Here is a 25,681-nt window from a genome sequence, read left to right as displayed (position 1 = left end):
GTGGAACAGCTGTTAGTTCCAGGGCCATACCGACGGACGGTATTAGATATAGCCCACTCACATGTTCTGGGGGACACCTGAGGTTTGAGAAAACCCAGGAGAGAATAATGAGGAGGTTCTATTGGCCAGATTGTTACGGGGAGATCCTAAACTACTGTAGGTCCTGCCCCACCTGCCAGATAAACGTGCCCTCCTCCTACTTCCATAGTCCCTTAGTTCCACTACCTGTGATAGAGGTTCCCTTTGAGAGGGTTGCCATGGACCTCGTGGGTCTCTTAGTTAAATCGGCCCAGGGCCACCAATACATCCTGGTTATCATGGACTAGGAGACCCGGTACCCCGAAGCGGTACCCCTAAGGAACTCGTCAAGTAAGATTATAGAAAACAGGCATATGCTCCCAGTCATCAGCTAGTTTGCCAAGTGAGCTCTCACATGGTCAAGTTGCTGATGGTGCAATTGCTGCTGTAAAACCTGTTTGAGGTAACTGCTTTTCAAAATGTTAGACATGTGCTCAGTGCTCAGCCTCAGTGGAAGATACCCAGACACCATTATTTCTTATAAAAAGGGATGCCTGCTCTCTGCTCTGATGTGCAGGAGCATGAAGGCCACTCTCTCGATTCTCTTTGAGCCCCATAGTTCACTGCACTCTAGATAACTGAAGCAGCAATTATAATACAGGGATAATACATGAGTTTCACAGCCCACTGTGTGATTGTTTGTAGTGACAGTGATGCACCACTACAACTGGGACAGGTGATGAAGACTCCGCTACTGGGAGCTATGTATGTTTCCCCTTACACATCCTCCTGTTCCTACTCAACATGCATACCAAACAGGCACAGAGTATAGCCTTGATACCATACACCAATCTCACTTAATTCACTCATACAAGGTAAAGCCAATTAGTTTTATTGATTGAAAGCTTGGAGGCCGAACGCCATACAATGGACGAGTTGCTGCTGTGCATCAAGTGACAACTCTCACACTAGCATCAACTGCTGCTAGGAATTGTGATGAGCGATAAAGCCAAAACATTCTGGCTATGATAGATCAAAGTAATTCACACTCCCTTTTATGCCCATTGTCTTTATTGCTCATTTATTAGTCCAACATTTATATCAGAAATATACCCACTTGAAAAGGGTAGAGATTACTGCCCAAAAAAATGTCAGCTCATTTCGACCATTTAAACGTAGCAAAGCAAAGATTTGCAAAAACAGAACGTTCTGCCAGATCGAAGCAACCTGCTCGAATTTGACACTGGATATGTTCGATCAACTGTATGAGCATTGTAAAATGGTAATTGACTAATTAAAGCTGCAGCCAAGCCAAACTGTAACAAGGGTTACGTTGAAATCCAACATTGGCAGCAGATGAGGACTGTCTATCATCTATTGAAGTCAAATATGGAGCAGTTGGGACAAGTGTGGAATTAATGATGTCTTCCCTCTCATAATTATTCTTGAAAAAACAGTGACCAGAGTGCAAAAAGTTAAGGAGGAGAAACAGCAACTTGCGCATATTCATCGCTGCCATGGGGACTCTCGAGGTCCATGTTTGTTACACGAGGAGAGGAGAGGGCTCTAGATCAGTAGGTGGATGTAGATGGGAAATATAATTGGCACACACAGGAGATGAGGTTGACAGTCGACGATGACAATGCTGACCATAAAGTCATCCTTCCCATTGGGGAAAGTAAAAAGAACCATTGGTCCTCGATCAAGCTGTCCAGTTTGGCAATCTGTATGAAGGAAAGCTTGTAGGATGACAGACATATTGCTACAATCATGGAAAGGGATGACTATTAGATAGCTATGCTTTGAGACTCCTGATGTAAAAATCAAAAAGAAGGTTTTTTTTTAACTTCAGAATAGGAGTCCAGATTGGTTTATTACCAGAATAAATTGTGTTACCAGCTCATTGAAGCTTTTGCTGCCCGAACGCCTGCCGCCCACAAAACTGACCAGCCGACCCCTCTGTGATCTCTGCAGATTCAACACTCCCTTGCCTGTGCCAGCATTAGGTCTACAGCAAGTAGCTGAGGCAGCAACAGCAACAGCTTCAGTATCTTTGACGTGACGGACCAGACGTTTTATCTGCCATTATGCCAACCTGACGCACTTCAACAAACAGAGATACATTGGCTGAACAGCCAGATTCAGTCACACCTTGTCTGTGTCCATTCTCATGCAGATACCCTGGGTCATGATCCCATGTGTTTTTCAGTCAGCATATTGGAACAGTGGGAAGAACTGGTCCAGTTTGCTATCAGCATACTGTCATGTCCAGCCTCCATAAATAGTATGCAAACGTGGAAATCCTTAGGGTATGTGAACAAGGTGCGGATTTGCTGCGGCTTAGATGCTGCAGAATTTCTGCACCATTTCTGCACCTAATATGCAAATTAGGTTACTTCCGGTTTTTGGTATGTTTTTTACATGCGGTTTTGCTGCATGTGTTTTTTGATGCATTTTTTATGCATGCGTTTTTCCTGTCTTCATGTTGAAATTAGAGAATAGACTTTTTTTAAATAAACTTTATTATCATCATGTAGTGTTTTTATGTGCATTTCAGCTGCGGAAACGTTATTGAAACACACATGTGGTTTTTACGCAGAAGAAATTGACATTGTGTATTCTGGAAAAACGTGCCTCATGTCAGTTTCCATGTGGTGCACAAAAACGCATAGTGGGTATGGGATTTCTAGAACCCCCTTAGGGTATGTGCACATGTTCAGGAATTGAAGCAGAAATTTCCTGAGCATTTTTGCCTCTCCCTGGCAGAAAAAAACGCATGCGGATTTACATGCGTTTTTGATGTGTTTTTACATGCGTTTTTTGAAGCGGTTTTGAGCATCAATGATTGATTTTAAAGTTAAATAAAGTTATTTGGTGGGACATTGTTTAAGCCCTTGGATTACCATCAGAACTGGGGTGAGTATATTGGTTCATTTAAATGATTAAAGAATGGGTCTGTTGTATTTCAAATAAAGTGTTTACACTGTGTCTGTGTGTTTCTTTACTTAGCTTGGTCATGAAAAGGTCTGACTGATACCTTGACATCACCAAACAAAATAGCTGGGTGTCAGCTATTCCCATTCATCCAATTTTCATTAGCATTTCTATTCATGTAATTTATGTAACGTGGCTACTGTGAGCTGTTTTTTTTAGCCTGGGAAGGTGCCATTAGGCAAACATTTCCCTGGCCATTAAATAACATTTCACAGCTGGTTCGTCAGCCACTACGTCCCCCCGATCAGCACTCAGCAGCGCTTTGGATACAACGTATTTATGTTGCGTCCAAAATGCGGTGTTCTAGTGCCGCACTTTTGTTGTCGGTACATGTGAATTCACCGCATATAATGACACTTCAATCGGTCAAAATCTGCAGAAGTGACTAGCATGTCCACTACAGAAATTGATATGCTGTGGGTGAGTTTGGGTACGTGGCCACGTTCAGGAGCCGCTGCAGGTCTGACGCTGCGTGTATATACAGTGTCAAACCCGCAGTGTCCAGATGTTATCTGGTGAATGGGATTTCTAGAAATCCCATGTCTGCTATGCGTGCATCAGAGGCTGTGAATCACCCATGGACACTGACATGCGGCGCGTCTTTCAGGCCTGCAGCATGTCATCTGGAAGGGGCCATTAGCCAACAATATTCAAAGCTCAGCTGATGAGCCCCGGTGAGCTAGAGACCGTGGGAACATTCTTGTGAATGTCCCCACGGTGAGCATCAGCTGATCGGTCATGAGACCGATCAGCTGATTACCGATGTCAGCAATCAGCTGATGGTCACGTGACTATCAACTGATCGCTAACGTCACCGATCAGCTGATGGTCACGTGACCATCAGGTTATCAGTGACGTCACCGCAGGTCCTGGAAGTACACTGTGGGGCTCAAGCCCATGCCCTGCATTGTACCGCTGGCCACTGAAGAGGAAGCATCGCCGAGGAGGACACCGGGGGCCGCCGAACAGGTGAGTATGAAGGTTTTTTCTTTTCTTTTTACTTTTTTATTCTTTTTTTAACTACCGCGGGCACACGGGGTGGGAAAAGCAGACTGCTGCTCCTTCCACCCACGCTGCTCTCGCTGTGCCAGAGCAGCAGTCAGATGAGAGGAGTAGCAGTCTCCTCTGCCGACCTGGGTACCAGCCACAGTGCGATTCTGGCGCAATTTTGTGCCTATTGATTTACATTGAAACGCAGCAAATCCGCATGTATATGGCAGACCTATTACCAAGCAGTTTTAGTGCATTTCCGCTTTGGAAATACCGCCGCGGAAGCACATTAAAACCGCATTGTGTGAACTCAGCCTTATATTTGCCAAAATTAAAAAGATATAGATCTGTGACAACTTCATTCACCAACGGCTGATGCCAATGATTAAATCAGCAGTACCATCCACCTGCCTTTCCATTTTCTGTCATCTACACACACTTCTGCTGCCACCATTGCTGATGGCTCAATCAGTCATGTATTTCATCTATATTCTTTATCATATCCTCTACTGTATACTGTAGTGCTACTACTGCTGGGGCTTCTGTTGCTGGCCTTACACTGCCAGACATCTACTTGCCTGCTTGATACAATCCTTTACTATGCAGCTTTGGCCACTGCCACTTCAAAGCCACGACAGCAACACATCTCCTGGCTGTCTGTTCACTGTATTTTAGAGTGCTAGACTACACTGCTGCAGCTAAAACTGCTGTTACTGGCCCTACACAGCTAGACATCTCCTTGCCTGCCTGTTCTAATGCTCTACCATGTGGATTTTACCATTGCACTGCCACGTCAGCCATACATATTCTTGCCTACCCCGTCCTAATTCTTTACTGTGTGGCTTCGCAGCTCCCACTGCACAACCTCATCAGCCACACATCTCCTGGCTGCACACTGTTTTATAGTAACAGATTGTACTGTTGATGTGAAACATGGATGTGATTCATCCGAAGGCAGGGAGAGTGAAGCCAATGCTGATTGGCCCCAGGGATAGCGTGATATTACAATATCATGTGATCCTGGGAAGAGCCAGTGCTGACACCGCTGGATTGGCGCCGGCACTGGAGGTGAGTATAGGTGTCTAATACGTCTGAGTGTCTGCTTCCAGTAGGGGTACATGCCCGAAAATCATGTACGCTAGAGCGCACATTCACTCACCGGCACCATTAGAGTCTATGGCCCCGTTGGCACATACATTGGAATTCTGTTTTGCGGGGGGTTTGGACATAAGCTCTGATGGGACCACTGAACTTGTAACCAAACACAATGTGAAAGCACCCTTACAAGGCTTATTCCATCTCTACCCAGAATATTTTTATTTTGAGGCAAAACCACCACTCTCCACGAGGGAGATGTGGTTAATGAAAAATTACAATTTTGGTGATAATAAACACCCCACTAGGATTGCAATACTGAAATGCCTCTGTCAAGGACTGACAGTGGCCTTTCAGTGGTTGAATGACAGTATTTGTAGTAACGAGAACTAGCTCAGATCGCTGCTGTTGAAGTCAGGTACTTTCTCTATCAACTGGACTCAGCTCCTGAGCCTGCAACATATTTCCTCTCTTAATGTGTAACACACTGTACATGTACAGTACAGACCAAAAGTTTGGACACACCTTCTCATTTAAAGATTGAGAAGGTGTGTCCAAACTTTTGGTCTGTTCTATATGTCACATGTCAGGAGGAAATTCAAATGTAACAGTCTGTCACGTAAGGTGTGCAACACAGACAGAAGATGGAAAGGGTGTCCAGACACTAGGGAAAAGGGGGGAATTGGAGACCTCCTAGTCTGGTCTAGTGTCACCCTGTCTCAAGTACCATCACTATATTGGCTCTTCACCAATTGCCACACGCGAGCCTCGCCCTGACTTTTCCTGGCGTATGGTTAAGGCTAGGGATGGGAGGAGATGAGCACTAGTCAATCTCCACTAAACTCTATATACAATAAGGGTAGACAAACGGGGGAATTGTTTAGCTTTAGCTGACTCCAAAAAAATGTGCACACGGCCTCAAGCTCCAGAGAGGACGAAGTACTGCTCTTGCTAAAGCCTCGCAAGTTGTAATGAATATCGTTGGCACCTCCCTCTCAGACACACCAGGTATTTATACACCCAGGTCAGGGAGCTAATTAGCCAGAGGGAGGTAGCCGCTGGGTCCTAGAGACAGCCTGCCTCTAAAAAGATGTCTGTAATGCCAAACGTAGAGATCTCCTGCCACCAACTGCAGGGCGACTGTCTGTCACCTCTGATATACCTGTGATACCTTCATTCCAGGTGAACTTGCAGCACTATGTCTGTATTTGCTCCATCTCTTTCTAGCACTTATTTCTTTCTCCCTTTTCCCTCTACATAGATCTATGAGCAGCAATTTCACCATTTAGTGAGATGAAGACAGATTTTACAGAGTCCAGGGAGCGAAAGAAGGAGGAGGAAGATACAGTACAGTATATTATGTTTTTTATCTTCACATATACAATTAATTTATACAAAAAAAAAACAAACACAAAATGACAATTACTGATTGAGCAGAGGCTACACATGTGACAATCATGGTGAGGTGACATGTTTCCCGATATTTAACTTATGAAGCACAATGGCCATCACATTCATATACCATAGTATTTTGGGACACCAGAAGAAATTAACAAATTTCCTGCATAGAAAATAAAAGAGCAGTATGTGAGTACAATATGACTTTTTGGCTGTGGATCAAATTATTTACTAGGTTTTCAGTGCAATAATCCTCTAAAAATATTATATTTTGCTTTAGGAATGAAACCTTTTAAGCTCAAGCACTGTAAAGGGCCTATTGGTGGGTGTTTGGGGTCTTGAGCAGAGAAAACACTATTTCAAATGGATAAGAGTGCCAAAGGCAAATACAGCAAAGCCTTGCTACACACTGATACTATTCAGTCTGGAGGAACAGCTCCTTTTTATCAGCAATGCTTTAGAATTGTAAGATAAGCTTGCAAGATTTGCACATTTAGTTTAAAATACAAAGATGAAAAACAAATTATCACATATCACATTGCTTACAACAAACGCTGTCTTTGTAATGGTAAGATCTGGTTTTCATACATAACGGTCATGAAGCACAAAATGATAGCAGGGTAATTGTGAATGAGTCATATGACAATTATTAGTTTATCTAATGGCTGGAAAAACACATATACCTTATTTTATATGATCTAAGTGTAAAATCTTTGACCAGCAGTTTGTAGCCTTTAGCATTTCAGCTGCTTGCAGGAATAATTACTGCTACTTTGTGTTGGCCAGATAAAATTGGGTGTATTATTGTTCCACGGCAATGTTGTGTTACCATATACACTGTAATTCTTTAGGCAACGTTTCCACAATTACTGTTTAAAAGGGGCCTTTATCAGTGTGAGACATGTAATGACTGACACTTTGCCCTCATAATCACACACAGCTCTGCAGTTAGATCAGAGCACAGCAGAAGTAAACTTTGTCTCATTACAAACATTTGCAAGAGCAGTTGTCCTCCAGTGCTGCCATATCTGCTGCAGAGCAGTGCCCAATTATTATTAACACAGTACAGCAGAGTTGAATCTCGTCTCATTACAAACACAAGAACATTTGCAGTTTGTTATCTCATAGAGCTGTCAGCTTTGCTGTTTGGCCCTAACCACAATGTCTGCCTGTGAGATTGAAGCTGAGATACTGTCAAAGGACTGCAGCTGCAAATGTTTTTGAAATGAGACAAAATTCACTTCTGCTGTACTGTGATATGTCTGCTGCACTGTGTCAGTTCTAATCTCATTGCAGAGCTGTGTGTGATTATGAGAGCAAAGTTTCAGTGATTATTTGATTCATTCTAGTCATGCCACCTTTCATTTAAAATAAGCTCTGGAGGCAGATTCTCATAGCTCATTTGCATATAAGAAAAAATTGGATTTCTCTGGAATAAGACATTGGATCACAGATATCAAGGTATCATTTTATTGAACTGCATCCCCATGTAGCCGGCTTTGGAGGGTTTATCCTACTGACAGATTCCCTTTACATAAACCTCCACAGCTACTTGTTTTCTCTCTAGCGGCACTCACCTTTCTCCTTTTCTTTGATTGACAGCTCTGGCTTAATGGAGATGGTAAACAAATAGGTGGGAAGGTGCACTTAAATGTTTGGCCACGCCAATGGAGCAACAAATGCCTGTACTTGGTTTGAACGGTCATTCGGTGCTGACTGCTCCCTTCGAAGAGAGTCTGTCACTTGATTTATGCTGCCTAAACTAAGTACAGCATGAATGAGAGCCCGGATGCACGATTGCTACCAGATATGTTTGAAGATCTGGCTCCTTGTCAGTTTCTCCCAGGACTGAGCTAGTTGATTGTCAGGTCTCTCCCTACATAAACTATATTTCCTCTGAAACTCCAGAGTACTTCAGAGAAAAATATACCTGACTGCAACCATAGAGCCAAGCTCTAATTCATGCTGCCCGTGGCTTGCGCAGTATGAGTCATCTAACAGGTTCCAGTTAAATGGATTTTCCAAGAATATTTATTTTACTGCTGTTAAAAATAATAATCCAAGGTTTTAATCACCCACTACTGCTCCAGTTTCAGCTCTGCGTCACTGTCCGCTATCTTTGTTGACAGATTGTAAAGTGACGTCAAGATTACAAGCTAATCTGACTGCTGCAGCCAATCACTAGGCTCAGGTGTGATGCCGAGGTAGTCAGAATGACACCACTGAGCAATTGATTGCAGAAATCCCATGTGCTGCAGTCACAACATTACTGTTTCAGCTTGTCACAAGCAGCGGTATAGGGGAGAAGGGGGTTTAGGTGATTATCTGTGTTTTTATTTATTTATTTTGCTATAATTACCCCATGGGCCAAATTATAATGATTTGTAATGGACAACCTATTTAAAAATAAGTAACTGTATTGCTTTATTTCTGCTGATTATGGTGCAGATCCATTACTGAGATTTTTGTTGAGGGTTACAGAAAGTAGTATCATAGATCTCATATTGCTCTAAGGATGCAGATTGTGCACATGTGATCCAAAGTATGAAGCCTATGCAATACTCTGGACACATGGCAACTCATAAGAATTGTATCTTCTGCTTCAGGGTCCTATGCACTTCTAGGATGACAAGCCGAGAAATATTTTTCTTAACAACTCTAAAAATCTGCTCCACAGAATCCTAGTAGACATATGAAAATCCTGTAATTTATAGTTATTGAACTATTAAATTACATTACATATGTTTCAGCTTGTATTTTGGAGCCCATTAAATCTTATTATTTTGCTGTCATGTCATGTCTAAAGAGGTAAAATCACTTTATCAACCAAGTATGTTCAACCAAACTGAGGGATGCCTAACCTGTGAAGAGTGTGATTTGAGGAGAGCTGCCGGGACCCAAATACCATCACACTCCCTTACAGGATGAGGTATTCTTCAAGTTATAGCCAGTGAAGTAACTGATCATGCTCATTCTGGCTTATGTTATGATTTGTTCTATTAAGTTATAGAAAAGTCAGAGCTGGTCCTTTAAGAAACCAGAGCTACCTTGCAAGGATTCTGTATTCATAGCCCTTATGATTAATAATGAGCCTGGCAACACCTTGTATTATTTCAAGTTTAGTTTAACCTCCATATTGTAAGCATTGTGTGTAATATGTCAATGTCTACAATGTAGGCACTATGGTTTTAATGCATATCTTGACTGATTTGTATGATGGCTGGTTAAGGATACAGATCAAATGTGTGTACACCAGAGAGTTGTGCCACACAGGCTCCATTCTAGATATCTGAGTATTTAAAGGAAATCTGTCAGTAGGATTTAACAGACCCCGAAAACAATTTACATGCACATGTAGATCTTTCAAAGACAAGGCCAGCAATACCTTTACATGGCCAGTTCATTCCTCCGTTTCTGAGAAATTAGCATTTGAAATAATATGCAAATGAGTATGAAGAGCTATTGTAGATCTGAAGCCTCCATCACTCCAGACTCTATGCTGTGCGACTTCAGGCAAAGGAGCCAATCAGTCAAGCAAGAAAAGGAGGCGTTGGACGGGGAATAGAGCCGGAGTGACAGAGGCTTCAGATCTATAATAGCTCTTCATGCTCATTTGCGTATTCATTGAAACGCTGATTTCTCAGTAACAGAAGAGCTGGCAATGTAAAGGAAATTGCTGGACTTGTCTTTGAAAGACCTACATGCACATATAAATAATTTGGGTGTGAAACCCTGCAGACAGATTCCTTTTAAGGAAGCAGCTACTGTTCCTCCAAGTCAGTTGGAGGTAAACATTGGGTGTCAGTATACAGCTGAGCTATATAGTGCGTCTGTTGAAATTAGCTCTTGAGGGGTCCAGAAGTTGGAGTTGGGTATGATTAGCCAACCAAATACCATAAAATCTGATGGAGTGCTGGTGGACCACTGTATACACCCTCAGACCCGCTGTGGACTGCTGGGTAAATAGCTGGAAAAAAAGCACCAAGAGAGTAGAAAATAGTGGTAATGAACCACTTGTATTGATGGTTACTGAGAGATTAACGCCCTGACTAAATGTGTGATCTTGGGCAAATACAGAGAAATATTTCCGACAGTGATATTCCTCATTGCATTAACTAGTGTGGCCTGGAAAAGTAAAGAGACTGTGACCTGTAACATTAGTGAGTGGCGGTTGTGGCTGTAGGCAGTGAAAGTCAATGTGGTCTGTATTGACGAACCCTGATATGAGTTCTGTTGTGACCTACATCAGTAAATAACACTGTGGACTGTTCCTAGTGAGAGGAAAATTGTGGACTGTTCTGAGTGTGATTAATGATGAATCAGAAGTTGTTGGGTTGTGTCTGGCGTTGGTGACAGACTGCAGACTGTTTCTGTTATTTACTGTAACCAACAAGCTCATTGAAATAGTTGTGTTGTATAACCACCAAGCTCTAGGCCACTATCCAGTGTGTAACTATTAAGTCTGTGCCCACTTTGAGATATTATTACTGTATAACTGATATTATCTGCTTGAATGCTTCATCCTATTGCTGTGGAGCTATGTTTGAGCTCAAGGTCCACACATTAATAACTGATGAGCTAACATACTCATACACATAACCCTGTAACGTAGACCACTATAGCAGACACCTTTAATAAAAGACCATATAATCTTAAAAGACACAATAAGAATGTAATGTGTAAAGTGCTACTTTCCACAGAAGTATGAACTGTGTACCCCTCCAACCCTTCTAGGTTAAGTTAGACGCCACAACTGTTGATCTATGACTTACATGCTCTGAATCCACAATGGAAGGGTCAGCAGAACAGTGACAGCGCGGCAGCAAATAATTCTCCAATGTTTAGAAAAATGACACATCTCCAATATAGTTTTGCTACTACTGTGTTTGAATTCTGTATTATTGAGTCTTTTGATGTCGTGTTACTAGATGTATTGCTGGGACCTGTCATTGATGTCAATATTTTCCACAAATAAGTGGTAATTACAGATAGAATACCACTTCCAGTCCCTATCCCTCAGTATATGCAGATTCTAACAGTATTATTGGTCGACATATAAGTATATAATGTTGCTAGCAGTTTATCATATATAAACTGTAAACAGATAGTTGCTTTAATTCAGTTACAATTATCGTCAGAGGAGTAAATTGAGGCCACTGAGTCGCAAAATGAAAACTAACCCATCCATATGAGTGTCTTTTTTGGTAGAATGGTCTTTGGTCACTTGTGGGCACTAATGAAAAATCTCCAACAGGGCCCCCAACTATCATAGGTCTTTAATAGTAGTGGTCTTCTCATAAGGGCCAAAAGCTCCAGGATTTGGGTACAACTGCAACCCCTACGCCCACTATAATCACGCCATTAGCATCACCATCTTTAACTATACCCCTGACTGCCTTTACCAAGTCATGGGTATCTTGTGTTTCTTTAGCAACCAACCATGTTATTCTAATATGTTCCCACTAATACATTCTTTATTTCAGGCATTTAATATATACTTTTATTATTGGGCATTCTTTCTACAGATGTAGCATCAGCTAACATGATGATTGCCTTGCACTTTGATGATAGCGTAGTTGTCACACAGGGTGTGGGAAAGACAGTGCAACACAGAGAGAAGTGGGAAAGGGAGCCCAGACACTAGGGAAAGGGGGGAGTGGAGACCTCCTAGACTGGTCTAGTGTCACCCTGTCTCAACTACCATCCCTATATCGGTTCTTCACCAATCGCCGGCCTCGCCCTGACTTTCCCTGGTGTATGGCTAAGGCTAGAGAAGGGAGGAGATGAGCACTAGTCAATCTCCACTAAACTCTATAGACAACAAGGGTATACAAACAGGGGGGATTGCTTAGCTTTAGACGACTCCAGCCAAATGCACACAGGGCCTCAAGCTCCAGAGAGGACAAAGTGCTAAAGCCTCATAAGTAGTAATGAATATCACTGGCACCTCCCTCTCAGACACACCAGGTATTTATACACTCAGGCCAGGGAGCTAAATAGCCAGAGGGAGGTACCCACTGGGTCCTAGAGACAGCCTGCCTCTAAGAAGATGTCAGTAATGCCAAACGTAGAGAACTCCTGCAACCAACTACAGGGCAACTGTCTGTCACCTTTGACACACCCGTGACAATAGTGCCCTGTTCATGGAAAGTGGCACTGCACAAATATCTTAGAGCACTATGGCACATTACACTATTAAATGGGTTATCAGAGACATTTACATTGACACCGTGCACCCCAGCTGATCAGCTGTTCCTGGTGCCATTGGCGGCTGGATCTGCTCAGTTGCAGAGCAGCAAAGGTCCATCAATGGTATGATAGCTGTGGCCAGGTACTGCACATCCACCCCCTTATTGAATCGAATAGGGGACACATATGCAGTACTTGGGCAGTATTTGGACACAGCCACTTTACAGTTGACAGAGCTTTGCTGTGCAGCTCCCCAACTGAGCATATCCAGCAACCTCAACAGCAGGAACAGCTGATTGGTGGGGGTGAAGGGAATCGATCAGATATTGATGACCTATCCTAAGGAGAGGCCATCAATGTAAATGTCCTGGAAAACCCATGTAACATAGCGCAGTAGGGGTCATATTGATGGCTGCTACATCTATACTATGCTGGCTTAGTGGGCAACCTTCTATGCATTATACAAAGGAAACTGGCAAAACTCCATGAAAATGGTACATAGTTACCCATACCCTTCTACATAATGGTAATTGCCAACCAACTTGTGTTTCTCTAGCTTATAAGGAATTACAAGTCCCATCATGCTGGGAGTTGTACTTTTACAACATCGAGAGACCAGCAGGTTGGAGATCACCGGTCTACCCTGACAAAGCTGCCTACTTTTCGCATTGGGGCACTCCATTAACTATCTGTATTATTTAAATAAGCACAATCAAGTAGAAACATCACGTTCTGTTCTGTTTACTCAACCTTTTACTAAAGTTACGTTTGTTATTCACATATTATAAACGAGTGATATTTTAGTCTGTGTGAGTCATGTAAGTCACGCTTTATAGCAATGAGTAAAGCGTCAGGAATGTTACTGTTGGTATTTCTGAATTTTACAATTTTACATGGACCCGGCCTCTATTCAAACATTACCTTATAAAAAAACACTTGTTCGTTCTGAAATAGGATGGAGTTCACTTAAATCCATCACAGATGTGGTTTGTTTGAAGGCCAAGCAGACAGCTTCACGGCAGTAACCACTAGGTGGCACACAGAACCCATATTTATTCAAGCCAACCGGCACAGACCGACCATTCATATGGTAAATAAAGAGCTGCATTATTAATTTATGCCATTGCATCCACTCCGCACCTAATATTTGTTTAGCCAGCTGTTTCCTCCAATCCTCCTTTAACGCCACTGATTGAAGCCCTAAGTACATTTAGCCTTTTTTTCATCCCAAAGAACATTTTGTTGCCTACAAATTACAAGCTCCCTTTTCAAATGAGGCCGTACGTTACAGTAACGAACTGTGGTGCCAGCATGTCTAATAATTTCTGTGGGATAACAGAAGTTCACTGTAATCTATACATGGGGTTTCATTTTAAACAGCAGTTATGTGTAAGTAACCCTGACCCAATACCATAAAGGACGCACTTCCAGGCCGCCAGAAATCCTTTACCCGTATTATAGGGGACGCATACATCATCACCTCTAATCAACAATATACACTTACTATTAGCTGTGTGTCTTTTATCAATCTCCCCTAAAGGAAACACATGTCAAACAATGGATTTCAATGGAAGTCTTATGTGATTGAAAGTGTAATGAACGACGATTTACTGCAAATGAAAAGGATCTATCACTAATATGATTACAGGTAATGGGCTCAGCCCGCTATTTGTTATGGCCAAATATATGAGCCATGCATAAGCGTTGTTTGCTGGTCACCACCAGACGTTCGTGCAGCAGACAGTGAGTTATGGCTTTCTATAAAAATATATTACATGCTAAGATTCATTTGGTAAAGAAGTTGAGTATATACATGACAGTACATGTGCCATTGAATAGCAGTCACTGCATGGAAATATTTACTATGGCAGCTCCTGTATGGCAATATAGTAGAAAGGGAGTATAATGGGAGTATAATCCCTTTTTAGATGGTAAATCCCCAGGACATAAGCTGTTATTGCAGTGGAGCCGGGATCCATACCTGGAGTTAATAGATTGAGTTTATCACCTCAATACTCAATAACAAGAGCCAGTCTCATCTGGCCAATTCCTTAAAGTAAACTTTCAGCTTCCATTTAGAGCCCAGAAATCTGATATTACAGTGATATTATTGGATTTGCGGCCTTTGTAGTGGGAATATTCTGCATTGTATCAAGGTAGTAAGAAGGAAATGAAATGCTCAGCAGAATACAAACTGCAGGTCCCATTGACAACAGTCTGCCTTGTAATCTATTGGGGGATTATCAAGGCAAATATGATAAACGAATATTTCCTGCAGTCCAGAAGAGTCAATTTACAGATATAATTAATCAGTGGCGGACAAACAGAGAAGAGGCCTCTGTGCAAGAACAGTAACTGGGCCCTTTGCAGTCTAATAGCTCATCATAATGGGTAACACGGTGGCTCAGTGGTTAGCAGCACGGTGGCTCAGTGGTTAGCACTGCAGCTTTGCAGCGCTGGGGTCCTGGGTTCAAATCCCACCAAGGACAACATCAAAAGGAGTTTGCGTGGGTTTCTTCCGGGTTCTCCAGTTTCCTCCCACATTCCAAAGACATACTGATAGGGAATGTAGATTGTGAGCCCCAATGGGGACAGCAATGATAATGTCTGTAAAGCGCTGTGGAATATGATCCTCATATTATCATGACTGGATAAGGTTTACCTTATTGACAGTAAATCACTTCATCATGGGAATCTTTAGAAATAGGTCATGTGACCCAACTGACATTACTCAAGTTTACAAATCACATAACAGATCTCCAGATATTCAGACACCCCCTTACTTTTTTGGTTAAGGTACGTAACGCCTCAAGAAACAAATTTAATACAGTACCATGACATCCTAGAAAATCCCAAACAGGCTGCATCTCTCATCAATACCACCGGGTGGCTACTTTAAGCACGCATAGCACAGACATCTCTCATGACAGAGTATCAAATAATCATGTGCGTTTTTTAACAACTGGTAATCTCACTCCTTACATCCCATAATATGTGAGTCAAGAGCAAAAGCAAAAAGGATACATCTGTTACTATGCTTTTACTCTACACAAGGTAACGTCACTACAGAAAATGTTGTCATTTTAGACAAATTATAGAAAGAGAGACTGAGAGACAGGGATAGGTAGAGAGATAGGAGCAGAAAAGCAAGCAGCACTCCAACTCCAATGTGCAGAAGGTGGAAGACTCTTTATTAGCCCATGTGGCAACTTTTCTCCTGCCTTGGAACCAAAATATTGCCACATCGGCTAATAGGGTGCTCCACCTTCTGCACATTTGAATTGGAGTGCTGCTTGTTTCTCTATTTTTATCTTATTGGACCTATGGGTATGTGTCAGGAAAGACTTGTACCCACTGCTCAAGACTATAGCCTTTGTGGCCACATAATTAAAGTCCACTTTGCTTTTGCATATAGAGTGCTGCTTCTCTTTTATATTTTCAATATATATCATAATTGGAGTTTGTTTGGGAGGCCTGGCACTCGCCATATTCAACTGTTCCATTATTTTCTACATAGGTAGATAGATAGATAATAGATAGATAGATGATAGATGATAGATAAATATGGATAGATAGATAGATAGATATGGATAGATAGATATGGATAGATAGATAAAGATAGATGGATAGATAGATATGGATAGGTGGATAGATAGATAGATAGATAGATAGATAGATAGATAGATATGGATAGATAGATATATAGATAGATAGAGAGAAAGATAGATAGATAAGGATAGATAGAAAGATAGATAGATATGGATAGATATATACATAGATATGGATAGACAGATAAATATAGATGGATAGATAGATATGGGTGGATAGATAGATAAAGATAGATAGATAGATAAAGATATATAGATAGATATGGATAGATAGATAGATAGATAAAGATAGATAGATAGATAAAGATAGATAGATAGATATGGATAGATGGATATATAGATAGCTAGATAGATAGATAGATAGATAGATACATAGATAGATAGATAGATAGATAGATGATGGATAGATAGCTAAAGATAGATAGGTGGATAGATATGGATAGATAGATATAGATAGATGGATAGATAGATGGATAGACAGATAGATAGACAGATAGATAGATAGATAGATAGATAGATGATAGATCCATATATATATATACACATGTAGATAGATAGATGAAAAAAATATACATAAAAAAAGAGAAAACAAGCAGCAATAGTCTCAGTATAAAAATCGGTGCCCATCCACTAGTTTCACCCAAACAACTAATGAAATAGAAAAAACAAAAATGTCGCCATCTCTCCAGGCAGCACAGATTGATGCAAATATCCAGTTTATTTGCCCGCCTTCATAGTGGCAATGTCTCGGCTCCTAAGTAGTTGAGCATTGGTCAAGTTTCTCAAGCAATACAATTTGACACGTCATAAAATGTGCATTACCAGTATATTGTCTATTCTAGGCTTTATGTGCTGAGATTGTCCATTATGGTTTCATTTAACTGTAAATTTGATGTTACCAAGAAAATAAATCTAGAAGTTCTATATTTGAATGAATCTTCCCATCTGACGCATTGGTGCCTCTGTGCTGCTCTCTCCTGTGCAGGGTCACAGTGCAGGTCTGTGACATCATACGGGAACATGAACAGACAAACTTTCCACTGCACGTTCCCAGTATATCGGCCATCTGTATAAGTCTAGTGACAGAAATACATCAAATCTGCGACGTCTCTCTTGCCCAAACCCAGTGTCTCAGGTCCGAGCACAGCAAGCAGTTGTGTGACTGATCTAGGGGCAATTATTTACTGAGGAAATACAATGCTGGGGGTTATACATCGCCTCGTGTCAGACTCATACATATTTTATTCTATCACTTAACATTGCTCTTCACATTTCTCTTATGTCGAGGGATAGCAAAATGTATCTGGTGTTGGCATTTTTTTTTTCTCAAACTGACCTATTCTATTAAATATACTAAGCCTGGAGGTATAAAGGTTATAAGTAAATTCATATGAGATGAGAAATCCTCTGAGAGAGCCACAACTTCATCTAATGAATTTTCTGTGTAGGGTACAAGCAGCATAGCATGAGACCGCAGTGCCATCAGCCCAGATCCCAGTGGGCCCATAGAAAAAAGTCCAAAGCTTATCAGCAGAGATGGGTACGATGAGTTACATACGCTGACATTGGCAGATCATGTATCAAAATTAGAGAATGACTGCCACCATCTTTCCAAAATGTAGTGAAACGGGCGAGTAAATTAGTTTATAGTACAAAAAATATATATAGAAATGTAGCAGAGCTGAGGTTGTCAGAAGTAGCAGATGCAGTGGTGTTTTTCATTGGTACAAATCATATAATATTGGGTCATGTGGGGTTTTACATAGGAATGGAGTCAGTTTTCAAAATTGTAAAGACGTTCATGGGTCACAGCAATAAATTCATGTAACGGATGACATAATATGTATAAGCTGAATTTGCTGCTTAAGGGTATGTACACACGTTAAGTATCTGACGCAGAAATTTCTGCATCTCTTGGCAGGAAAAAAAAGCAGCATAAAATCGGTGCAGTTTTGTTGCGTTTTCAATGAATTTTTGATGCGTTTTTTTACATGCGTTCTTATTGCAGATTTTTCCCCACTCATTAGTATGGATGAAATCTGCAGAAAAAACACTGAAAGAATTGACATTCTGGAGATTTAAATCAGCTTCAGAATTAGGCAACGTGTGCATGAGGCTTCAGGATTCTCATTCACTTTGCTGACATCAGGACTTCAGGTTTTGTGACAAATCTGCACTGAAAAAACGCAGCAAAAACGGGACAAATCGGCAACACGTGCGCAGACCACACAAGGGTTAAATCATATCTGGCGTTACATAGGACTGCACTTATAGATGCAGAGCTATGTTCCCACAATACAACCTGTCTTTGCGCATTACCACTATAACATACCGTCATCACCATATCATCCTTCTAACCTGTTACTAACCAGTAACCATCGCCTCCATCATGGGCAATAATCATTTAATAAGTTAAGACATATGTCACTATTTTTCCATCACAGTATTTAGTATGTAAATGCAGCAGAGCTAATGTTGTGAAGCCGCAAAAAGCACTTAAATATATGTTATCTATAGTTTCCAGAAAACTTACTGCATTCTTATTGCATCAGACGTAAAGAGTTAATGGATAAATTCAGCTCTGCAACATGTGGACTCAGGATACAGGTTCTGACCTTCACCTGTGCTGCAGGTATTAATAGCCAGGATCCATGACCAGAGACATTCAATACTAATCCACATATCCAGCTGACAGTACAGGTAGAGTGTCACCTTCTCCCCACAGGAGAACTGAGCCTGGCACTACAAACCTCTCATGTAAGACTTGGTACTTTTAAGAAGTAAAGGGGGGAAAAAAAGTCAAAAGTTTGTAAAACTTTTCAAATTCTCTGTTAGTTACTGCATATATATTAATGAGGTGCTCACCTTGTAAACTTTGCTTGAGTCCTGACTGCTGCTTTGTGGCTCTGTGGATGGCAGAGGTCCTGATCCTGGGCACCAGAGCCAGCTTCTCATCCAGCAGAAAGGGAAAGCAATACGTCATAAGAAAGTACGCCTACAAGATGGGTTAATTACAGCCCAGCATTAACCATGTGCTGCTCTCCCAGCCCTAGTGTATGGTGCTGAAGACAGCAGCTACAACACTGTGGCTTCTGTATGCTGCACACCCACCTACTCCACCACCTCCACCTCCAACTTACAGAGCTTCTCTATGCACCTCTGTGTGATCCCACTCTTGGGACTTCATATGGGACATGTCAGATCACCCATACAGCTAAGGAAAGTCCGAGAGGTTGTCAATGTCCTAGTAACAAGTTCTTATTGTAGACTTGGGTCTTATTTGCAGAAGTCACTGTATACGGTACAGTATATATAGTGTGCTCAGGATTAGGGTGACACCGTTGTGGGTGGGGTCGGGAATACATATACACCACTTGCCAAAATTAGAAGCAGATGGAAAAGTGAAGGGGACTGAGGAGCATGATGAAGGAGCAAGGCAAGGACATGCAGAAGGAACAGCCTCACCAGCTCAACCCTCAGAACAGGCTGGCATTATCCAGCCACAGAGCATATTGGGACCATTGATGACGGCTCTCAGGAAAAGCGTGCTCTTTGGATAGGAAATAGCTTCATATTTCAATAACAGAGCAACTTTTGATGAAGTGGAGTCTGTGCGCCTCACCTTCAGCCAGAAGGAGGTGGAAAGTGAGGAGAAATGGCAACGAATGGGAACAGGTTTAAAAAAGAAAATAGTAAAGGGCGGGCAGCGGTTGGAAAAATATGCCCTGAAATATACTGAACTAGTGTGAAGAATTAGGAAAGGGGTTTATATACATTTTATTACTAGAAGACTTGTGAATGTCGAAGCGGCAGATTCTGATGGAATAACAGGCAGCTCGATGGAGAAATGTTTTCTATAGTACCATTGCATACATAGCAATTTTTTAATATGGTGATGTTATTATTGGACTCAATCCCTTTAAGGCTGGGTCACTCACTAGCCTGGAAATCTGTGCCTAAATCTGTATAACCTCATTCACTTACATTATTTTGTACTGCAATTTTCCAATGTAGATTGTACATAGGTGAACCAGGCCCGAAACTGTTCTGCTATCACACGTACAGCGCCACGGGGTGTCCCTCTCAGCAATAAACGGGCAACGCCTTTTATCAACACCCCAGAGGGTGTATCAATTTAGGGCAGGAGAGGACTATGCCTTAGGTGACACCCTTCCCCAACTGCTAGGAAAGGGAGGGTTTTAGTTTCTACAAATATTCATTCTATAATACTGCACCTACCAGCTCTATTCGGTCACTGAACAATATTTCACTTTTTTTCTAGATAGAAACCGCAATATTTTAATAAATTTCAATATTATATAATATTATATTGATATCTGCTGACATAGCTACTTGTCATTGCATGCACATTTTCAGAAGGGGAAAGGGGGATTTGGAGTTCATCACAGTCTGGTATACTTATCATCCAGAAAATTCATCTTGCAGAGCAATTTAAAAAATAAAAAGCCTGTTTCTGGAATTGTTAGCTATGCCATATCTGGATATTCTACAGATGTAGACTCGGAGTTGTATGGATTGTTTTGTGTAACTATAGATGTATGCATCTGATGCAGGTGTCAGCAGCCTGTTGCACTCCAGCTGTTGTGACACTACAACTCCCAACTTCAGGGACTGCACTGTTACAGGCTGCTGATCCCTGATCTAGTGTGAACCTCATGATTGAACGATGGATATTATCTCTACATATGGCTTTCTATGCATAAAATAATAGGATAATGTTTGATGCAGGATTCTAAAATATTAGAAAATTCCTCAAATGGCATTTTCCAAATATATTAATATTGAAAAAATTGCTCCATTTTTGTAGAGCTGATCCAAATTCCCTGTCCTCTTATGGAAGTCATACTCGCCTTTCATCAACAGTCTGGCTCATAAGTGGCAGATTGTGGCCAGCATCCACAATGTAAACTTTTGAAGAAGCGGAAAGAAAATTTTCACTTATAAGGAAAGTTGGTTGGTAGTTTTTTAAAGTGAGTGATTCTGAGAATCCAGTAATAAGATATTAGGAAGCTGCTACTTAAGCAATTGGCTACTGCTTTCATGGAAATACATTAAAGAGGACTGTCACTACCCATATATATGTATTGTTTTTACTTGGTGTAAATGCCGCTGTTCTCCTGAATCATGCGCTATTTTTCTTTCGTTCCTTCTCTCCATTTCTGAGATATGTCCCCTCTTCCTTGTATGTAAATATACTCTTGTTACCAAGTGGGTGTTGTCTTCCACTGTTCTCTGTGGGCATATTTTTTAGGACTACGCCCTCTTGGCTAATAAGGACTATATTTATATACAGAGAATAGGGGGCCATATCTCATGAACAGAAAGACACAAAAGTAAAAGAAAAATAATGTACAAATAAAAAAATAGATATTTATAGCAAGGGACACGTTCACTTTAAGAGATACTTACTTGTCCTCGTTTCTTGGACTGTGCACCATGATGATCAAATCCGGATATTTTACTCCATGCCTTCACTATATTTACATTGTATTTTTGTCCTTATAGCATTAGACATTCAGAGAATATTTCAGTGAGTTTTATAAATCTAGCAGCTAGTAGATGATAACCTGAGTTGCCCAATCAGCAGCTGTAGATGGCGCTATTGTTCCAGAATATCTGCTAAACATGGGACGATTACAAGTTCTGCCACACAGCAATTACTGTTTGGAAACTACACCGTGCCCCTTCCTTCCCTAACGTAGTTGGCATTACGTGATTTCATTTCCTAACAAAGGGGTCTTCTGATGAATTTCTTTCTTTTTCCCTGAACTGAACCTTTGGTGTGACTCTTCCTGAAAGACTGAAACTAGACAGTATGGAAAATAATCCCCAACTGCACATTTTAAAAATAGCTACTTGATTTTGGAAAAAAATGCAATTTGCTAATCAAGTGCAAAAGCTTCCAATTGTTCAAATTTAGTCACAGCAAATCAGTAAATACAGTATGTACCATATATATATATATATATATATATATATATATATATATATATATACACACTATACCACATATATATTTACAGGGTGGTCCAAAAGTAGGTGGACAGAAAGTGTAATAAGGTTATGAAGGGGGAGATTTATCAAACATGGTGTAAAGTGAAACTGGCTCAGTTGCCCTTAGCAACCAATCAGATTCCACTTTTCATTCCTCACAGACTCTTTGGAAAATGAAAGGTGGAATCTGATTGGTTGCTAAGGGCAACTGAGCCAGTTTCACAGATCTAGTCTTCACAGATAGATCTCCCTCAAATCTGTTTTCTTTTCAGATAATTTAGATAACACATAATGGAAAATAATTTAAATACAGATCAAAGAAAATGGACTTTAACAGAGTATTGGAAATCTCAAAATGCTGAAACCATTAGAGCAAATTGGGTTGAAACATTTGGTACTCAAGCCCCAAAGAGACAAACCATTTACTGCATTTGTGACAAATTCAATGCCACTGGCTCAATCCTTAATGCTGCAAAAACTGCTCGACCCAAAACAGTCTGTACAGAAGATAATAAACAACTTGTTGCTGAAACATTTGTTCAGAGTCCAAAAAAGTCCACCAGAAGAGCCTCTTTGGAATTGGGAATTTCACGAGCTTCTATCATGCGAGTCCTGAAATCTATTGGGTGGAAAGCTTATCGTCCACGTCTAATTCATGGTTTATTGAAGGATGATCCAGACAGGCGGCTGCAATTTAGTGAGATTATGCTTAACGAAATTGAAGAAAATCCAGTAATTTTAGATAACATTATGTGGAGTGATGAAGCTTCTTTCAAATTATCCGGCCATACTAACAGACATAATTGTATTTACTGGTATAATGAGAACATGCATTTAACATTAGAGCAGCAACTATATGAGCCTGGTGTCAATGTTTGGGGTGGTATTTCAAGTTTTAGTGTTTTAGGACCAATATTTTTTGATGGAACAGTCACAGGAGATAAGCATCTAGAAATTCTAATGAATCAAGTTGTTCCCCAGAAACAGCCTAATTCAAATGACCTTTATTTTCAACAATATGGGGCCCCTCCACATTATTCAAGAGTAGTCCCCGAGTATCTTGATGAAATATTTCCTAATAAATGGATTGGCTGAAGAGGCCCACTTGATTGGCCGGCACGTTCACCAGACTTGACCCCAATGGATTTTTTCTTTTGGGGAGTACTCAAGGACAAAGTTTATAGTTGAAAACCAAAAAGTGTCAGCTAGTGTTGAGCGAGCACTAAAATGCTCGGGTGCTCGAAGCTCGGGCCGAGCTCGCCGTGATACTCGGGTGCTCGACTCGAGCAACGAGCCCAATGTTAGTCTATGGGAGACCCGAGCATTTTTGCGGCGGCACCCACGGCAGTCTTTTAAAAGCCTAACAAGTGCCCAAAACAATAGTGACAGTGCTCAAATGACATGGGGACAGCATGGGGATCGCCCAGGTCACTGCTGTCAACAACGTGGTCAGAGGTATTAAGCCACTTTTAAGGGCTCACAATAAAACGTTCAAAAATGAAACTGAAACTGCTTTCCTGTGAAATATGTTGAGGAAGTTCCTTTCCAGGGTAAGGACTTGTGTATAAGGTAAAATAAATAACCAAAAGAAAAATGCTCCTCCACACCTTGGGCTATGTTCACAAGTAGCATTTTTTATGCATTTTTGCACTTTTGTATTGCTTTCAACTGTGACAAATGCATTCACCGGGAAATGTCATTTTAACATTTTACAACCTTATCTGGCCATGAGCTGTGTGACACATGCATACAGTGCTGAAAAGACATGGGTACAGCATGGGGAAGACCCCTGGAAGCATCTCTGACACCCAGGTCACTGCCTAAAAGTGTGCCCATCAGAAGTCATCCTTGCTGCATCAGAAGATGCAGACTTGCAACTATCCCCGTGCAAGTCCTTGTCCCAGGGCAGTGTTCAATTGTACCTCCCCCATTCCTTGCAATGCAAGCGCAAATATGCAGCCAACCACCCACCTACCCACCCGCAGTCTGCAATACTATACTGCTAGCTTGCACTTGAAATGGGGCCTTTTAGTTTGGAGGAGGCTGAAGCTGGCCACTACCTCATGGCTGCTTCAGCAGCGAGGTATCCATACTCAGTCCCCAGCCGCCCGGCGGCCGGGTGTCCATGCTCGGTCCCCAGCTGCCAGGGGGCGGCCGGGTGTCCATACTCGGTCCCAAGCCGCCCCGCGGCCGGGTGTCCACCCTCGGTCCCCAGCTGCCAGGGGGCGGCCGGGTGCCCATAAACGGTCCCCAGCCGCCCCTATTTCTCCTGTCACCTTCCCACACACTTTTCTTTGCCTGGCCTGCTTTAGGGCAGCATTGGACGAGCCCACCAGAGAACCAGACTCCTCTGGTGGGCCCTGGCTTCTCCATCAGGGGAGTTGAGAGTGCCAAGGTGAGGAGCATGATGATGATGATACAAGTTAGCATCTGCTTTGTTTTCTTGGAATGCAAGCGTAAGTGTGCAGCCTGCCACCCACCCACCCCCAGGCTGCAATACCATACTGCTAGCTTGCACTTGAAATGGGGCCTTTTAGTTTGGAGGAGGCCGAAGCTGGCCACTACCTCATGGCTGCTTCGGCAGCGAGGTATCCATACTCAGTCCCCAGCCGCCCCTATTTGTCCTGGTGTGCCTTATACATAAGATTATGCGCGTATACCAAAACATTACCTGTGCCCTCCCCAGTGCATTTAGTGGGAAGGACAGCCTATTCCGCTGTAGTGTGTGCATGCCAAACCCCTGTTCATGGTACATGCGAAGATGCCTCCCACCCTGCACCTGTAGTTGCAGACTTGCAACTATCCCCGTTCAAGTCCTTGTCCCAGGGCAGTGTTCAATTGTACCTCTCCCATTCCTTGCAATGCAAGCGCAAGGATGCAGCCTGCCACCCTCCCACCCCCAGGCTGCAATACCATACTGCTTGCTTGCACTTGAAATTGGGCCTTTTAGGCATGTGGAGGCGGAATCTGGCCACCACATCATGGCTGCGTTGGCGGCCTGGTATCCGTACTTAGTCCCCAGCCACCCGGCGGCCGAGTGTCCACACTCGGTCCCCAGCCGCTTGGGGGCAGCCGGGTGTCCATAAACGGTCCCCAGCCACCCCTATTTCTCCTGTCAACTTCCCCCCACACACTTTTCTTAGCCCAGCCTGCTTTAGGGCAGCATTGGACGAGCCCACCAGAGAACCAGACTCCTCCGGTGGGCCCTGGCTTCTCCATCAGGGGAGTTGAGAGTGCCAAGGTGAGGAGCATGATGATGATGATAGAAGTTAGCATCTCCCTTGTTTTCTTGGAATGCAAGCGCATGTATGTAGTAGCGGCTATGCCTGAGGTGGTCAGCGTTTTGGCGCATATCCTACCCCCTCCGAGGATTG

The 25,681-nt window shown here is 42.0% G+C and overlaps 1 protein-coding gene and 1 long non-coding RNA gene across 3 annotated transcripts in view; one reads left to right on the top strand and one right to left on the bottom strand.

The window, feature by feature from the left end:
* The window catches only part of HAPLN1 (hyaluronan and proteoglycan link protein 1), a 172,481-nt gene extending 153,084 nt beyond the window's left edge, over positions 1–19,397 (bottom strand). The window contains exon 1 of the mRNA XM_073679007.1: positions 19,158–19,397. The gene's annotated coding sequence lies outside the window, so the exon portion shown is untranslated. The remainder of the gene's footprint in view (positions 1–19,157) is intronic.
* The window catches only part of LOC141265673 (uncharacterized), a 329,848-nt gene that overhangs the window by 55,857 nt on the left and 248,310 nt on the right, over positions 1–25,681 (top strand). The window contains exon 2 of one of the 2 annotated variants that reach the window (XR_012320144.1): positions 6,359–6,449. This is a non-coding gene — a long non-coding RNA (uncharacterized lncRNA). The remainder of the gene's footprint in view (positions 1–6,358; positions 6,450–25,681) is intronic. The other variant, XR_012320143.1, reaches the window with a different exon arrangement.

Source organism: Phyllobates terribilis, unplaced genomic scaffold, assembly GCF_046119375.1.
Source record: "Phyllobates terribilis strain yellow unplaced genomic scaffold, ASM4611937v1 Scaffold_1__5_contigs__length_1240528914, whole genome shotgun sequence".
In the NCBI taxonomy this organism is placed as follows: Eukaryota; Metazoa; Chordata; class Amphibia; order Anura; family Dendrobatidae; genus Phyllobates; species Phyllobates terribilis.
Note: the sequence above shows the minus strand (reverse complement) of the source record. Positions and strands in the feature narration are given on the sequence as shown.